Source organism: Macaca fascicularis, chromosome 10 (genome assembly GCF_037993035.2).
Source record: "Macaca fascicularis isolate 582-1 chromosome 10, T2T-MFA8v1.1".
NCBI lineage: Eukaryota > Metazoa > Chordata > Mammalia > Primates > Cercopithecidae > Macaca > Macaca fascicularis.
In genome coordinates this window covers 88121569-88137359 of record NC_088384.1, presented here as the reverse complement: position 1 = coordinate 88137359, position 15791 = coordinate 88121569, and the positions used below count along the sequence as shown (strand labels likewise).

The 15791-nt window shown below is 44.6% G+C and overlaps 1 long non-coding RNA gene across 1 annotated transcript; it reads right to left on the bottom strand.

Moving 5' to 3' along the window:
• Positions 1-11201: 11201 nt before the first annotated feature.
• LOC141407910 (uncharacterized) lies at positions 11202-14625 on the bottom strand. Its single transcript, XR_012419236.1, has 2 exons — positions 14501-14625; positions 11202-12721 (listed from the first exon to the last, which is right to left on the bottom strand). It is a non-coding gene; the product is annotated as an uncharacterized lncRNA (long non-coding RNA).
• Between the last annotated feature and the right edge of the window lie 1166 nt (positions 14626-15791).

Here is a 15791-nt window from a genome sequence, read left to right as displayed (position 1 = left end):
ATTCTAAAACACCCCCTTACAAGTCTTTGGGGGTGGCAAACATTTTGTCTACTCAATTATTCATTGGTTCATTGTCATGGAGACTATAGCTAACCACAAAAGTGGTGCTAAGGGCCAGGTGTGGTGACTTACGCCTGAAGTCCCAGGATTTTGGGAGGCCGAGGTGGGCAGATCATCTGAGGTCAGGAGTTTGAGCCAGCCTGGCCAACATGGTGAAACCCCATCTTTACTAAAAATACAAAAATTAGCCAGGTGTGGTAGCGGGCATCTGTAATCCCAGCTACTCGGGAGGCTTAGTTACTTGGGAGGCTGAGGTAGGAGAATTGCTTGAACCTGTGAGACAGAGGCTGCAGATAGCTGAGATCGTACTACTGCACTCCAGCCTGGGTGACAAAGCAAAACTCCTTCTCAAAAAAAAAAAAAAAGAGTACTGAATGTTCCATCGTTGGAGTCAGACTAGAGTTCAAACCAGGCACTGCCGTTACCAACTGGGTAATGTTGTACAAAGAAGTGACTTGACTGTCACCTCTTTGAGTCTCAGTTTCCTCATCTGTCAAGTCGGAATAATACTATTACTTACCTCAGCGGGTCATTTTGAGAATGAAATGTAAGTAAAGTGCTTAGGTATGCTAGATATAGATAGTCAATATCATTAGTACAGCCTAATCATTAAGATTTCAAACTGCTGCTCAGGCACTGATTAAAGTATAATTTGGAAATCGCTTTTGTTTCACTCTGCCTTGTTCCAAAGATAAAAGAAGGAGCATATAACTTTAAAAAGGAGATATTGCCCTGTGGGTAGTGGACCCTTTTGAACATGGAATAAAAAGAACTCTGAAATGAGGGAGGACTTTGCTGTGACTGAAGTCTGGAGAACCAACTGTGTCCTGGGGCAGGGGGCCAATTCTAGATCAGGAGTAACAAGGCCCAGATTCTAGTGCTCCTTCCATCTCTAGACGTGTAGCCTTGAGCAAACCATTTGATGTCTCTGATTCTCTCACTTGGTCAACAAACATAATAATGGGCACATACTGCGTGATGAGTCTTGAGTGTGAAGAAACACAACAGAGAATGAGGCAGCCAAAATCCCTGGTCTCACTGCGTTTTCCCCTCACTGGAGGGCATTTGACAAACGGTTGCCCCAATAAAGGCAGGCTGGAATTGCAACAAGCACTATCGAGGGGTGGGGCTCCATACAGGGGCTTTGAGAGGTTAACAGGGGAAGGTAGGGAAGGTTCCCCTGAATGGGCAACATTTTTTTTTTTTTTTGAGACAGTCTCATTCTGTTGCCTGAGCTGGAGTGCAGTGGCACAATCTCGGCTCACTACGACCTCCACCTCCCGGGTTCAAGTGATTCTCCTGCCTCAGCCTCCTGAGTAGCTGGGATTACAGGTGCCTGACACCATGCTGGCTAGTTTTTATATTTTTAGTAGAGACAGGGTTTCACCATGTTGGCCAGGCTGGTCTCGAACTCCTGACCTCAGGTAATCCACCCACCTCAGCCTCAGAAAGTGCTGGGATTACAGGCATGAGCAACCATGCCCTGCCAATAAATTCTTATTGTTTCAAGGCTTTAAACTTTGGGGTAGTTTTTATGCAATGTTGATTAACTAATACAATACCCAAAGGCCTCAAGGAAACTAGGTGCTTTGTGTGTCTGAAGAACATCATTGTGTCTAGCACAGGAGGGAGACCCAAGGTGAGGTCCATGAAATTGGCTAGGCCACTCAGGACCTTGTAGGCCTCTGTGAGGAGCATAGGTTTTATTCTAACATCCATGGGAAGCTGTTGGATGGTTATAAACAGGGGAGTGGCATGATAATTCATTCACTCAACAAATATTTATGGAGCACCTACTATGTGCCATGCGCTATGTTTGATGCTGAGGATACAGTGATAAACAAAATTAATTCCTTCCTATATGCTTAGAATTTGCATTCTTGAGGGGAAGATGGATAATAAACAGATACTGAAAACTCATCCCATGTTTGGGAATGATATGGGTTATAAGAAAACTAGGGAGGGCAAAGGGAGAGGTAGTGGGATGGAGAGGAGTGACGGTATGACTTGAGACGGGGTGGTCAGGGAAGGCTTCTCCGAGGAGGTGGCATGTGAGCAAGACCTTTCAAATTGGAGAGATAAGTCATGTGATAATCTGGAGGAATTGTGTTCCAAGCAGAAGCAACAGTAACAGCAAAGGTCCTGAGCAGCAACAGCACATGGTGTGTTTAGGGAATACAAAGAGCCCAGTGTGGCTGGAACACAGAGGGTGCAGACAAGAGTGATGGAGACAGTGTTGGAGAGGTAGTGAGTGGGGTCATATTGTGAAGGCCACAGACATCTTGATATCAGTATTACATTTTAATTGACACAAGATGGGAGCTGTTGGAGGGTTTTTTTTGTTTGTTTTGAGATGGACTCTCACTCTGTCGCCCAGGCTGGAGTACAGTGGCGTGACTTTGGCTCACTGTAACCTCTGCCACCTGTGTTCAAGCGATTCTCCTGCCTCAGCCTCCCAAGTATCTGGGATTACAGGTGCCTGCCACCACGCCTGGCTAATTTTTGTATTTTTAGTAGAGACGGGGTTTTGCCATGTTAGCCAGGCTGGTCTCAAACTCCTGACCTCAGGTGGTCCGCCTGCCTCAGCCTCCCAAAAGTGCTGGGATTACAGGTGTGAACCACCGCGCCCAGCCCTGTTGGAGGGTTTTAAACAGAGGAGTGAGCCAAACTGGCTTATGTTTTCACAGGATCTGTCTGGCTGCTGGGTAGGGAATGAATTGGAGGGGCAAGGGAAAGGAGGGAAACCAGTGAGCAGGGAGAGAATCATCCAAGGGCAAGATGATGGGAGCTTGGGTCAGAGTGGTAGCAGTTGACGACTAAAGGAGCTCAGAGAGAGAAAACATCAGAATGCCCAAAAGAATTTGTGGTATGTACAGGAGAATCATTGCAGCACTTCTTTTACTAGGAAAAGACAGAAAATAACGTAAAAGCCCATGATTTGGGGTGTGGGAAAACAAATCTTAATAAAACTATTGAATACTAAGCAGTTGTCAGAAATCATGAGGATATATAAAAACCAATTGTAGCTGGGTGCTGTGGTGAAACCCTGTCTCTACTAAAAGTACAAAAATTAGCCAGGTGTGGTGGTGGGCGCCTGTAATCCCAGCTACTCAGCAGACTGAGGCAGGAGAATCGCTTGAACCCGGGAGGTGGAGGTTGCAGTGAGCTGAGATTGCGCCATTGCACTCCAGCCTGGGCCATAAGAGTGAAACTCCGTATTTAAAAAAAAAAAAATGTATCTCTATACACTAGTAATAAACAATCTGAACATGAAATTAAGAAAACAATTTTATTTATAATATCACTAGAAGAATAAAATACTTAGGAATAATTTTTTTTAAAGTTTAACAATATACTCTGAAAGCAAGAAAACATCCTTGAAAGAAACTTAAGACCTAAATAAAATCATCCCATGGGTTGGGAGAGACATCTCATGTTCATGGATTGGAAAACTTAATAGTGTTGATGATAGTACTCCCCATATTGATCAATACAATCCGTATCAAAACCCCAGTTGCCTTTTTCTCTTTTTTTTTTTTTGGCAAGAATAAACAAGTTGGTCCTAAAATTCATATGGAAATGCAAGGGACCTAGAACAGCCAAAATAATCTTGAAAAGAACAACAAAGTTGCAAAACTAACACTTCCTGATTTCCAAAACTTACTACAAAGCTACAGTAATCAAGACAGTGTGGTATTGGTGTAAGAATAGAAATGTAGGTCAACGGGACAGCATTGAGAGTTGAGAAATGTACCCTCACATTTATGACCAATTGATGTTCAACAAGAACGCCAAAACAATTCAATAGTGGGAAAAAAAATAGTATTTTCAACAAATGGTGCTAGAACAACTCAATATTCACATGCAAAAGAATGAAGTTGGATCCCAAAGTGGATCGTAGATCTAAGTGTATGAACTAAAACTATAAAGCTCTTTTTTTTTTTTTTGAGATGGGGTTTCACTTTGTCACCCAGGTTGGAGTGCAGTGGTGCGATCTTGGCCACTACAACCTCCATCTCCCAAGCTCAAGCGATCCTCCCACCTCAGCCTCCTGAGCAGTTGGGATCACAGGCACACACCACCACACCGGCTAATTTTTTTGTATTTTTGGTAGAGAAGGAGTTTTGCCATGTTTCCCAGGCTGTAAAACTCTTAGAAGAAAACAAAGAAGGAAATTTTCATGACCTTGGGCTAGGCAAATTCTTCTTAGATGGGATACAAGTGACAAAAGGAAAAAATAGATAAATTGCACTTTATCGAAATTAAAAACTTGTGCTGCAAGTAATATATCATGAAAATGAAAACACACCCCACAGAATGGGATGAAATATTTGCAAATCACAGATCTGAAAAGGGACTGGGGTCCTGAATATATAAATAGGATGGCTCAATAATTTAAAATTCCACAATTTAAAAGTGGGCAAGAGATATGAATAGATAGTTCTCCGAAGAGGCTATACAAATGGCCAATAAGCACACGGAAAGGTGCTTCATATCATTAGTTATTAGAGAAATGCAAATCAACCCCATAATGAGATTCCATTTTACATCCATTAGAATTGCTGTAATTTAAAAAGACAGATAATAACAACTGTTGGTGAGAATACGGAGAGCATATGGAGAGATTCCACCTCATACAATGATGGTGGAAATGTAAAAGGAGCAGCTGCTTTGGGAAACAGTCTGGCAGTTCCTCAAAAAGTTAAACATAGAATTACCCTATGACCCAGCAATCCCATGCCCAGGTATATCCCCAGGAAATTTGAAAACATATTTCTACACAAAGTTCTGCACATAAAATCTTCATACCAGCATTATTCATAACAGCCAAAAAGTGGAAACAACTTCGATGTCCCTCAATGGATAAAGGTGGCATATCCATACAATGAAATATTATTTGGCAATAAAGAGGTATGAAGTACTGATACAGGCTATGATGTGGATGGACCTTGAAAACGTTATGCTAAATGAAAGCAGCTGACCACAAAATACTATATATTATAAAATCCAATTTATATGAAAGGTCAAGAACAGGCTAATCTATAGAAACAGAAAAGAGGTTGGGCACAGTGGCACATGCCTGTAGTCCCAGCCACTCTGGAGGCTGAGGTAGGAGGATCATTTGAGCCCAGGAGTTCAAGACCAGCCTGGGCATCATGCTGAGACCCCCATCTCTACTTAAAAGGAAAAGAAAAAGGAGATTATTGGTTGCATTGGGCTGGGAGCTGAGGAGAAATAAGAAGTGGCTGAAGTACAGGGTGTTTTTGGTGGGTAGGTAATGAAAATGTTCTAAAATTGATTGTGGTGATGGTTGTACACTTTGAATATACTAAAAACCATTGCATTGTAAAACTTAAACAGGTGAATTGTATAGTATGTAAATTTATAATTCAATAAAAATGCTTTTTACAAAAGAAGGAGGAAGCCCCTTATGTACTAATACAGAACAATGCAAAAATATAGCTGTAAATATGGAAAAAAATTGAGGCATCCAACAGCTTCTATTGTATTTCACTATTTGTGCAGAATAACAGAACAAACACACTAGCATATGGCTAGGCCAAGTCAAGAAGGGCACACATAGCAAACAGTCCCAGCGGTTTCTTCCAGGAAGGGGAACTGCATTGTATCTTTTGTACTCTTGAATGTTGAACTACTTAAATATATTAGCTATTCAAAATAAAATAAAGTCAATGGAAAATACAATCAGAGACTTCATGGATGAGATAGAATTGATGCTGCCTGGGATTTTTAGGGGATGAAAAGTCAAGAAAGGTGTTCTGGGTGTGCATTTGACTGTGGGGCCAGGGGTGGAAGAGTGTGGGAACAAAGGCACAGAGGCTGGACTGACCGCCTCTCACTAGCTGTGACTTTGGACAGGTCCTCTCTGCCCATTTCCTCCCCTGCATAATAGAGTAAGAGTACCTCCTGCACCAATGTAATTGAGGTTGCCCTCAATTACATTATCTCATTTTCTGTCTTATAAGTAGGGATGACTATAAAAGGGTTGCTCAGAGAGGTAAAGACACTTGCCCGAGGTCACACAGCCAATAAGGGCCAGAGCTGGGATTTGAAGAACCCACGTGCACGTGCCTCCAGTGTGCCTCTGACAGCTGTGTTTGTAACCATTTCACAAAATGTAGTAATTGTGCCCAGGAAGTTGAGGAATATAGAGATGCAGAATGCAGGAAGGGACCCAGGGCTCCATCCTGGAAGGAGGGCAGGAGCTAGAACACAATGTAAGCTTCGCTTTGCATTAGGTCAGAGGTTGGCTCTTTCAAAAATGTATTTTCCTACTTCCAGAGGGCATTTGCATTTCATATTTCAAATTCTTTGGGACCACTGTTGATTGTTCTATATTCAAAACATGTTGAGGGATGGGAGAGAGCGCCACAATCATTATTTCAGAGCTCAACCATTTCCCCTTTTATTTGTAAAGTAGCCAGCGTTTATTTCTTAGCTACACTCTCCCAGGCAGGAGTTCACTGCTCCCCACATTTCCAAAAGGGGCAAATGAAAATCAGAGGAGACTCACCCTTGAGAAATGCTCAAGAGCCCCTACGAGGTCCCCGACCGCCTTCGAAAGCTCCTCCCTCCTTCAGTCTTCTTTAACTCCCACTCAGCCTTATTTTTCTCCAGAGAATTTGTCGCCATCAGGCACTATGGTACATATTTGTATGTTCACCTGCTGATTCTCTGTCTCCTCTACTATGTTGCAAATTCCATGCAGATACTATTCACCTGCCCATTTTACAGAGGAAGAAACTGAAGCTCAGAGTTTAGGAATGGCCAGTGAGTGACAGTGACAGTGCTGGCATCTAAACCCTTCATTCTTTGATTAATTCCATTAATACGTATTAAGGGTCTACCATGTGCATTTCTGCCAAGGTCTGGGAGCACAAAAACGGAGAAGAGGGTTTTGGCCCTCAAGCAACTTTCAGTACAATTATGGAGGCACTCATTTAACCAATAACTTAGATACAGAGTGGAAAATGCCACTAGAAAGAGAGAGAGAGAGAGAGAGATAGGCCCATGATATTGTAGGACCAAGTAGCAAGGACACTGAGTGTGACAAGGACTTCTTGAAAAAGGTGATATGGGCCAGGCACGGTGGCTCATGCCTGTAATCCCAGCACTTTGGGAGGCTGAGGTGGGCGGATCACCTGATGTCAGGAGTTAGAGACCAGCCTGGACAACATGGCAAAACCCCGTCTCTACTAAAAATACAAATTAGCTAGGCGTGATGGTGGGCGCCTGTAATACCAGCTACTTGGAGGCTGAGGCAGGAGAATTGCTTGAATCCGGGAGGCAGAGGTTGCAGTGAGCTGAGATCGCGCCACTGCACTCCAGCCTGGGCAATGGAGGGAGACCTGTCTTACAAAAAAAAAAAAAAAAGGTGATATGAGTTGAGGCTTAACGGATGCCAGTGGAAGATCAGGGCAAAGGGTGTTCCAGACAGAAGGGACAACCTGACAAAGGCTTGAGAGGGAAACAGTCTGACCTGTTTGAGGAACTGTAAACATTTCCATGTTGTCGGTGCCTGAAGCCCCAGACAGATACCATATTTGGAAGAGGAGGCTGGAAGAAGCAGCAGCAGCTGGTAGGCACTGGGGTCAACTCATGTGGGACTCGGGCAGGACTGCACAAGGCTGGCCTATGGGTGCCTTCCAAGCTTACCTACCCCAAGTACCATCCTGGAGGCTGCAGACCTCCTGCTCAGGGGCAGGGTGAGACTGGGTGGGGACAGGGGGGCGGTGCTTGGGGAGTCCATGAAATTGTTTTTCTGCCCCCAGCTGCATGGCTACCCCCAGCTGACAGGTCCCCCCAGGGCGGTTGGGGTACTGTTCAGTTTCACAACACCCCTCTTCTCTTCCCCTAGTGTCTCTGGAGGCTAAGAAAAGAGGAAGCGCTTTGCGGACTTCCTCCTGGGTCCGGTGCACCCAAGCCCAGGCTGGTCTTCTCCCAGGGGCAGGGCTGGACCTGCCCACTGCATTCTGCCAGAAAATAAAGGGCCTGGGTATGGCCCTGCCCTTCATTCAGTGGTGGACATGCTCAAGCATGGTACGCCCAGGCCTGGGACTAGGAGAGTAGGTTGGAGTCCCAGCTCTTTTAACTTGCTGTGTGTGCCTGACAAACTCTTCTCTGAGCCTGAATCTCAAAGAGGAAGACACATCCTTACTCAGCAATTTGAAACTGGGGTGATGTGCATTAATTATCGTGGAGAGATCCCCAAGACATTCTTTGAGAATCACAGAGTACATTCCTTTTTAAAATAACATGGTTTTGTGTTTACCTCTACATGTATGTAAATGCATAGATAAAACTCTGGAAGCTAAACAGCCAACAAGAAACAGAGGTTGTCACTGAAGAGAAAAGGAACATTGAAATTGGTGGTGGGGGGGAGTCTTTTTCTGTTTTTTTCTTTTTTATTTTTTTTACTTTAAGTTCTGGGATACATGTGCAGAACATGTAGGTTTGTTACATAGGTATACATGCACCATGGTGGTTTGCTGCACCCATCAACCTGTCATCTAGGTTTTAAGCTCCGCATGCATTAGGTATTTATCTTAATGCCCTGCCTCCCCTTTCCCCTCATCCCCCAACGGGCCCCAGTGTGTGATGTTCCTCTCCCTGTTCTTTTCTTTCTTAACTAAAATGCATTGTTTTTATTTATGGAACTAAAATAATGATAATAAATGAAGGAACTGGCATATATGGTTATCAAGGGTTCCTTCTTCTGAACATTTTATTATGAAAATGTCCAAATATACAGCAAAATTGAAAGACTTTTACAAGAAAATACCTACTCTCACCATCTACATTCTACCATTCACATTTTAGTTGCTTTAACTACGTTTGTCCATCTATCTGTCCATCAATTCATCTTTTAAAATGCATTTTGAAGAAATTACTTCAGCACACATATTATTAACTGGAGTTCAATTTCAATATTTGTTTACAGTAGTTTTCTTTTAATGTAAATTTACAGGCAGAAGGCAAAAGATTAAGTGTTCATTTGCTGAGTTTTTACAAATGCATATATATTTATGTAACTTAAATCCCATTAAGAGATACATTTTTATCACTCTAGAAAGTTCCCTCTTGTGGCCAGGCGCGGTGGCCTGTAATCCCAGCACTTTGGGAGGCCGAGACGGGCAGATCACAAGGTCAGGAGATCAAGACCATCCTGGCGAACCCGGTGAAACCCCATCTCTACTAAAAAATACAAAAAACTAGCCGGGCGAGGTGGCGGTCACCTGTAGTCCCAGCTACTCGGGAGGCTGAGGCAGAAGAATGGCGTGAACCCGGGAGGTGGAGCTTGCAGTGAGCTGAGATCCGGTCACTGCACTCCAGCCTGGGTGACAGAGCGAGACCCCGTCTCAAAAAAAAAAAAAAAAAGAAAGTTCCCTCTTGTTCTTGTGTGTATATATATACATATATACATACATATATATGCATATATATACATATATTTGCACGTACATACATACATATATATGCATATATATACTTACATACATATATATACACACATACTTTTTTTTTAGAGAGTAGGTCTCACTATGTTGCCCAGGTTGGCCTTGAACTCCTGGTTTCAGGTGATCCTCCCACCCCAGCCTCCCAAGTAGTTGGGACTACAGGCCTCTGTGGTGTATTTTAATTGCTGACATCTTATGGGTCAACACTCAGCACAGAGCCAGGTATATAGTAAATGCTCAATAATGTTGGTTGAAGGAAGGAACGAGTCTAGGAATGAATGTGCGGGTGGCTTGCTCCCCTAAGGGCAGGACCATGTCTCTTTCTTTTGCAATCACCACGGAATTGATACACATCAAATGCTTAATAAAGGTTTATTTATTGTGGCCAGGCAGGGTGGCTCAAACCTCTAATCCTAGCACTTTGGGAGCCTGAGGTGGGAGGATTGCTTGAGCCCAGGAGTTTGAGACCAGCCTACACAACAAAGTGAGACCCCATCTGTACAATAATAATAATAATAATAATAATAATAATAATAAAATTAACCAAGCATGGTGGTGCATGCCTATTGTCCCAGCTACATGGGAGGCTGAGGCAGGAGGATTGCTTGAGCCCAGGAGGTCAAGGTAACAGTGAGTTGTGTTCACCCCATTGCACTCCAGCCTGGATGGCAGCACGAGATGATCTCAAAAACAAAAACAAAACAACAACAAAAAACAAAAACAAAACAAAACAAAAACAAACCTTTGCTGATTACATTAGTTATATACTGCTGTGTAACAGATTACCCAAAATTTAGCAACTTAAAACTGTATAAACATACAGAAGGAGCAAGACTGAGATTTAAAAAATTATAACTATTAAAAAAAATAGAGACAGGGTCTCACTATGTTACCCAGGCTGGTCTTGAACTCCTAGCCTCAGGCAACCCTCCCAACTTAGCCTCCCAAATTGCTGGGATTACAAGTGCGAGCCACCGCACCTGACCAACATTTATTATCTCACAGAGTTTCTGTGGGTCAGAAATGTGGAAGTAGCTTAGCTCAGTGGTTTTGGCTTGGGATCTCTTATGAGGCTGCAGTCAACATGTCAGCCTGGTGGGAAATCATCTGAAGCCTGGACTGGGGCTGGGGGATCTGTTTCCAAGATAGTTCACTCACATGACTGTTGGCAGGAGGCTCTGTGCTGGGTGCCGTGCTGAGCTCCAGGGAGTGTAGGAATGAGTCAGAACCAGCCTCCCCTTCCAAGATCTCTCTCTCTGTGTCTCTCTCTGTCTCTCTGTCTCTCTGTCTCTCTCTGTCTCTCTGTGTGTGTGTGTGTGTGTGTATGTGTGAGTGTTGGGAGTAGGGGTGGGGTTGGAGGGGTCAGACAGCTATGGAAACACATGGTGTCTATAGAGTTCAGTAAATACCACAATACTGGAATGGTGGCTTTTTAAAAATTGCTTTGCTGTAATTCATATTCATGACGTAACATTTAGGACACATCATGCAGAGAAAGTCTCCTTCCCTCCTTATTCTACAGCCACACACTCCTCCAGCTCAGAGGCACAACTATAACTTGTTTTGTGTACCTTCCAGAACTATTCTACACTTACAAGGCATTTCCTACCTCCTTAAACAAAAAGACAGCACTATTCAAAGTGTGTTGTTCTGTACTTTGCCTTTGTTTCTTTTTTTTTTTTTTCACTTACTCTATCTTGGAAATAATTCTGTATCAGTACACAGAGTGACTTTGTTCTTATTTATGGCTGCATAGTATTCTATTGCCTGCATGAGCCACAGTTCATTTAACCAAACCCCTATCACTGAACATTTCGTTTATTTCCAAACTCTTGTTATTAGAGACAAAGCTGCAATGACTTTCCTTGCACATTGGTTTCCACTCGTGTGGGTATAAATGTCGGAGAAATTCTTGGCAGTGGAATTGTTGCATCGAAGGGCTCATGCATCCTGGTAGATATTGCTCAGTAGGGTTTATACCAACTCGCTCTCCCACCAGGAATGTGTGAGAGTGTCTGTCTCCTCACACCTACACCCACATAGTGAGTGATCACACTTTTCCAAACTTTGCCAGTCTCTTAATTGAAAAATGGTTGCTCGGTGTTAATTTGCATTTATCTTTTGAGTGAGGTTGAACATCTTGTCACATGTTTTAGAGTCATTTGTATTTTCTGTGAACTGTCTGTATAAATAATTTGCCTATTTTTCTATTAGGTTGTTGGTCTTATTTACTTGTAGGTCTTTATACATCAAATGCGCTACCCCTTTGTCCTCATGATAGACTTTGAAATTTTTTTTTTTTAGGAGAACAGGCTGCTTTTAGATATAAATGAGAAGCTTCTGCAGATCGCATCATTTTCTGCACATTGCTGCAGGGCTGCCCAATGGCTGAGGCATTGGGAATACTGTGTAGGGCTCTTAAAGGTGATGTTAGAAGCCGGGGGGTGGGCCCTGGGGACGGCAGGCAGGGAGTGGGGGGACAAGGAGGTGGATATTAGCTCTTGCATTGGATGGAAGGGGCTGCCACAGGAGACAGTGAACTCCCCAAGGTAGAAAGTGGGCAGAACAGGCTGGCCTGGTTTAAGACCCCTCTGCCCCTGCTCTCAAATACCTGAGGATAAGCAACAAGTCAAGTGGGAGGACCCACCAAGAGGGCCATCAATTTCTGGCCATTTAGGCCTGATTGGGTGGTTACTGCATCTGGAAGCTCCTAGTAACATTATTTAATAGTAATATAAACTCCTAGAATGTAAACTCCAAGAGGCCAGGGTTTAAATGCTAAATAAATGGTTGTGGAATGAATGAATGAATGAATGATGAATGAATGAATTTGGTCAAAGAATGTGAGGGGCTACTATTTCTGGGTGGGGGTGGGGGTAGGCAGAGTTCTCTTTCTCTCCCTTCCTCTTTGAACCTACTCTCTCCTCTTCCTTCCTCTTACCCCAGCTCAGTCAGGTCTCTCTCTCATGTGGTCCTGGTTCCAGACTCCTCCCCACTTCGCTGCTTCCAGACGCTCCTCTGTTTTCCTATTGATCCTCCTCTCCAGCAGCTTGATTCGCTTCAAGAAAATGCAGGTTCCCTGGCTTGTTCCCAGGCAGGGCACCGTGGTTCACGCCTGTAATCTCAGCACTTTGGGAGGCTCAGGCGGGCGGATCCCTTGAGCTCAGAAGTTCAAGATCATCCTGGGCAACATAAAGAGAGCCCATCTTTACAAAAAATTTTAGAAATAGCCAGGCGTCGTGGTGCACACCTGTAATCCCGCTGCTTTGAAGGCTGAGGTGGGAGAATGGCTTGAGCCCAGGAGCTGGAGGCTGCAGTGAGCTACCATTGTTGTTCCACCGCACTCCAGCTGGGTGACAGAGTGAGAACCCGCCTCAAACAACAATAACAACAATGACAACAACAGCAAACATTAGATGGCCTCCCATTGCCTGCGCTTCCTAGCTTGCCCTTCAAGGGGCTTCTAATCTACCCACTTCTCTGGTTTCCTCTCCTGCAACTCCTACCCATCCACCTTGTCTCCCACCTCACACACTCCGTGTTCCCCCAGCAATTACAACGGTCACTAACTGAGCCCTTTCTACATGTACTTTTACGTGAAATATCTTGTTTAAGACTCACAACAATCTATGGGATCTACGAGGGTGAGGCTATTATCAACCCCACTGTACAGATGAGGAAACCAAGACCCAAGGACATTTTAGGGGCTTTCCAAAGGTCACCCGACAAGCAGATGGCAGAGTTCGGATTCAAAACTCTCCGACCCTCCGGCCAGGGAGCCTAAGTGCTGCACCAGGGCTAACCAGTTGCCAGTCCTGGGTGTGCCATGCTCCTTCAAGCTCCCCTGCCTTTGTTTGTGCTGGGTCCTCATCTGGAGGGCTCTCCCTTCTATTGTCCATCCACCAAAACCTTGTCTTTCAAGCTCTCGCTCATGGGTCACCTCCCCTGTGAAACCTTTCCCAGCTTCGCCAGAAGGAGCTGATGTCTCACTCTTTGACTTTACAATTGAGAACTTTGTGCTGTGATTATCTGGGGACTGTCTTCCCCATCAGTGTGCCCCTGAGTGGGCAGACTGTGCTGTATCTCCCTCTAGTGTCTTGTGCAATGCCTGGCACAGAGCAAGTGCCCTCTAAATGCTTGGCGGCTGAATGACAGTGGCCCCGGGACTCCTTCTCCTTAGCACAGAGTTGGGAAGGACTGCTGGGAGCTGCCAGTGGAAGTGGGGAGTGGGTAGGAAGTTTCAGGGCCTCGCCTTGGGAGAGGCGTCCATCTAGGGGCAGCTGGAGACAATTTTACCACTCACCTTTGGGCCAAGACCATCCCCAGGGGATCCAGCTGGTGGGGAAGTTCTATACTTGCACTACCCCTAGAAGTCCTTGGGAACCAACTATCCCACCCCTAGGGGGGTTTCCCCTCTTGTGATGTCAGGAACTGAACCAAGAAGGGAAGCAATTCTTGGCAGGGTCTCTAGATGCTACAGGAGGAAGTGTGGCCAGAGTCTCCATACTCAGTGCCTGGCTTGCCCTAGCCAGTGCCCTCTGGACCCCAGGAACTAAGGGGTTACATGGCTTTGGTAAGAAGGTAGTTCCGGAGTGGGTGGGGACTTCCTTGGGGTGTGAGGGAAATTGCCCCATCCCCGGAGCTGTGGGGTAAGAACTGTCTGTCCCAGTGCCTCTCAGCAGCCCTGTCACTGTGCTCTGGCTAGGACTTTGGGCAGTTTCTGAGCTTTTCTTGCAAAGCCCCAAGGCCTTTAAGAGGTACTCCTATACCTTTGGCCCCTGTCCCTACCCAACCAACTTTTGCCTCTCCTGCTGCCTCGCTCAGGAACTTACTAAGGCTCCCTGTAGCCTCAGGTCCAAATGCCTCAGGCTACGGCCACTACATCCCAAAGTCTCAGAGACAGGACAGTAGAGAAGCTAGGGGCATGGGCTCTGGGTTAGCCAGACAAGTCCAAAGCCCACCTCACTGTGTGACCTCGGGATATTCACTTCACCTCTTGAACTCCAGTTCCTTCATCCTGAAAATGAAAAGAAATAAAATCGACAACCTCAAAATTAAGGAATTTGCTCAATAGGACAAGTTTATCCAATGGAAGCCATCACAAATCAGTTGTTCTCAGAGTGGTCCCTGGACCATCAGCATCACCTGGGTACTTGCTAGAAATGCAAATTATTGGCTGGGCACGATGGCTCATGCTTGTAATCCCAGCACTTGGGGAGGCCAAGGCGGGTGGATCACCTAAGGTCAGGAGTTCAAGACCAGCCTGGCCAACATGGTGAAACCCAATCTCCACTAAAAATACAAAAATTAGCCAGGCATGGTGGCGCACGCCTGTAATCCCAGCTACTCGGGAGGCTGAGGCACAGAGGTTGCAGTGAGCTGAGATTGCGTCTCTGCACTCCAGCCTGGGTGACAGAGCGAGACTCTGTCCCCACAAAAAAGAAAAAGCAAATTTTCAGGCCCTTCCCCTTCTCTTATGGAGAATCTTTAGGAGTGGGGCTCAGACATCTGTGTTTTAGCAAGCCTTCCAGGAGATTCTGATGCCTGCTGAAGTTTGAGTACTGTCACAGATAAACTTGACAGAAAGCAAATATACTAGGTGAATATACCTGGAACATCAACATCCAAAAGGGATTAATATGTAAAATTTATAAGCTACTCTTGCAAATCAATGAGAAAAAGACAGGAAGCCCAGTAAGAAATGAACAAAAGATATGAATAAGGAAGTCACGGAAAGGAGAGCACAAATGGCTGACAAGTACAGGAGGAAGTTATAATTTCAGGATTAACAGAGAAATGCAAATTAAAACAACTTGCCACCTTACACCCAAACTGAAGGCAGATAAAAACAAAATCAGATAATGAAAAACCTGATGAAGATGTGGGGAAACAGCATCCTTCACTCACTATTGGTGAAAGCCATTCTGGAAGAAGTTAATGAAATGTAAAAACCTGCCTGTGATCTAGTAATTCCACTCTTGGGTTTAGAGCCCAAAGAAATGCTCACATAGGCCCATAAGCTTCATGTACAAAAATGTTCATCACAGTGTTGTTTGTGGTGAAGAGGGAGTTGGAAGCAACCTGGGTGTTCATCTCTGGGGAGATGGATAAAGAAAACAGTGGATGCTCAGCTTGAAATATTTTGCAACAGTTGGATGCAACAGCGAGATTTTTCAACAGCAACATAGGTAGGTATTTAAAACATTTTTGGGTGGCTGGGCATGGTGGTTCAACCATTAATCCCAGCACTTT